Source organism: Arachis duranensis, chromosome 8, assembly GCF_000817695.3.
Source record: "Arachis duranensis cultivar V14167 chromosome 8, aradu.V14167.gnm2.J7QH, whole genome shotgun sequence".
NCBI lineage: Eukaryota > Viridiplantae > Streptophyta > Magnoliopsida > Fabales > Fabaceae > Arachis > Arachis duranensis.
In genome coordinates, this window is record NC_029779.3 from 11,260,667 (window position 1) to 11,264,007 (window position 3,341).

Genomic DNA, 3,341 nt, shown 5'->3' on the forward strand with positions numbered 1-3,341 from the left:
TGGGTATTTGAGGGTTTTTTAATTAAAAATCGAAAAATAGTTAAAAAATCGATTGATTCTATCAGTTCTACTGGTTTATCGTTAGTTTGATTGGTTTTTTGTTGGTTTTTTGTCAAGCGGTTTTTTTTATCAACTAAACCGAACAGAGAACCAATTTTTGATTAATCTAATTGAATCGATCGATTCGGTTCAATTTTTAAAATACTGTTATTTATATTTAAATGTGACATTTATTAAATCTAAATAAAAAATAATAATAACTTATGCAATTCATTATTTCTGACAATAAATAAGATCACCGTTATATAAATTATTTAATGTGAAATACTTAATTTGTAATTATAATTAAAATTTAACTAACCAGTGTCCGAAGAACATATTTTAAAAATATAATAATAGATTTTTTTAATACTTTTAATGTATCCAATGTATTAAATTTTGTATAAAATATTTTTCTTTTATGATATGTTTAGCATATGTTATAAATGAACAAAACTCTTATAATTAATATATGTATTTCGATAAATAAATTAAAAAATTAATAATTTCTTAACAAATTAAGATACCTTAGTCTATCTAGCGACAAGATTTTTTAATATTTATATATTTTCTCACATCAAATATAACTTAACACAGAGATGCATGTGCGCCAACATATTATACCAAACAAAATTAATAAACAGTCACAAAAAAAAAACAAAATTAATAAACAACATTTCGAAAACGTTTATGCTATCATCAGTCAGATTATATATTTAAAAGAAAGTATTATTCATATACTAAATATTTTCTTATATAAAAAAATATTATTATTAATTAATTATATATTTAAATTATTTTTAATTAATAAAACAAAAAATACGTATTTAATTATTAAAAAAATTCTTATATCAAAACCATGTTTAATATATCGAGTGCATACGTAGTGAAATTGTATTTTTATAAAAAATATTATTTATACATTAAAATTAGCCACTAAAAATAATTATTAATGTATTTATGTATAAATTTATATGTGATTTAATTTATTTTTAATATATATTTTATATTAGTAACTACCTTTAATAACTAATTTTAGTGTATATGTAATATAGTTATTATTTTATTATATTGAATCTTGGTTGGGTGCGTAAAAAGAGCCATGTAGGTATTTGGGAGATAACATCAGATAATTGTCAAATTGCTTTGCATGCATGTGAAAATTTGAGATCTGAGATGGTATGGGTTCTCAAGTGTCAAACATTGAATTTGAATTCTGAAGAACTAACTATTATTGCATGGACATCGATGCTTGTAGCCATGGGTCCTCAAGCCAAGAAACACTCATTATTGCATGCATTATTGTGCTAATAAATTGGTTGGATTTTGACCAAAATCATGTTGTTGGATCCAAAGTAAAGAAGTGCGTACAAGGAAAAATAGAGTTCCAATTCCCGTTGGTGATTCACTATTAAATATTTATTATTATGCAAAAATAGGATTATTTAATTTGTTGCAAATTAAAAATGGCGGAAATTATTTTTAGGAAAAGTATATGGAACCAAGAGATTATCAGACAAAAATTAAATAAAATTACATTAATTTATATTAATAATTAATTAATTTTAAATTTTTAAAATTTAAAATTTAAAAAATTTAAAATAATTAAGTAAACCTAATTAAAACCTATAAAACATTCTCCTTCTCTCTCACATTAACCTACCCACCTCCAACAATCACACACACAGACCCATTTCTCTTACCGTCAGGTCCTCTCCGCCTCCCACCGCGACCTACTTCTCTTCTATCACTGACATCTGGCTAGTCGGATTCGCCACTGTCGACAAGAATCGCTTCCCTTTCATGAACCAGATGTGTTACCGGAGCCGCCGTTGTAGTTGGAGTTGAACTTGTTCGGCCTGGGCCACGACAGCCTCATGTGGACGTCCCTCAACTACGGCGGGCACAGCGTGTTCCTGGAGGAGGACAAGGCCTGGATCGACCAAGTCCAACAAAGGATTCCCGACTTGGAGTCGTACCACGTGGCCTATGACACCAAGATCCACCAGGCGGACGATCTCATCAATATTGGAATGGAGGAGGAGGAGTGCAAAAAGGTGAGCGACCCTAGGTTCTCCAAGTACCAGCTGGCACACAAAGGCTATACTAGGGGCACACCACTATACCAGCAACAATATTAAACATTGCCTTTACCACATTCGTTAAAGGGATAATAGCCACGTTTCACGTTTGTAGTTGATGATTAAAGAGACTGCAAACTACACATTTAATCTTAGCCAAAAGAAATTTTTGAACAATTACAAAAATATAAAAAAAATATTCATTTAATATGAAAAAAAATATCATAATACTTAACAAAAGAAATATCCAGTTATATTTTAGTAAAAATAATTAAATATCTATAAAATTTAAAAAAATTATGAAATTCTTAAAAAAATAGAGACATTCACATTTATAATACAAAAAAAATTCAAAAAATATATAAAAGAACATCCATTGAGTATGAAAAAGAAACATTTTGATACTTAGTAGAAGGAACATCCATATATATTAACTCGTAGAGATTTTGGATTCACCCAAAGATATTTGGCTAGTTTTTGGCTAATACCCTTTTGGTTTCCTAGCATTGTTCTTATTTTTAATATAGAGATGGAAATAGTGTTTTAGTTGAATATTAATATTTAGAGTATATTATAATATTGTGGATGTGTAAAAAATGTTAATACAACACATAGGAGCGTGTTACTGTAGCTTAATGATGAGCGGATAATTTATACGCTTTTTGGCATTGTTTTTAGTATGTTTTTGGTATGATCTAGTTAGTTTTTAGTATATTTTTATAAGTTTTTAGTTAAAATTCACTTTTCTGGACTTTACTATGAGTTTGTGTGTTTTTCTGTGATTTCAGGTATTTTCTGGCTGAAATTGAGGGTCCTGAGCAAAAATCTGATTCAGAGACTGAAAAGGACTGCAGATGCTGTTGGATTCTGACCTCCCTGCACTCGAAGTGGATTTTCTGGAGCTACAGAAGCCCAATTGGCGCGCTCTCAACGGCGTTGGAAAGTAGACATCCTGGACTTTCCAGCAATGTATAATAGTCCATACTTTGCCCAAGATTTGATGGCCCAAACCGGCGTGGCAAATCAGCCTCAGAATTTCCAGCGTTTAACGCTGGAACTGGCATAAAACTTGGAGTTAAACACCCAAACTGGCATAAAAGCTGGCGTTTAACTCCAGGAAAGGTTTCTACACAAAAATGCTTCATTGCTCAGCCCAAGCACACACCAAGTGGACCCAGAAGTGGATTCTTACGTCATTTACTCATTTCTGTATACCCTAGG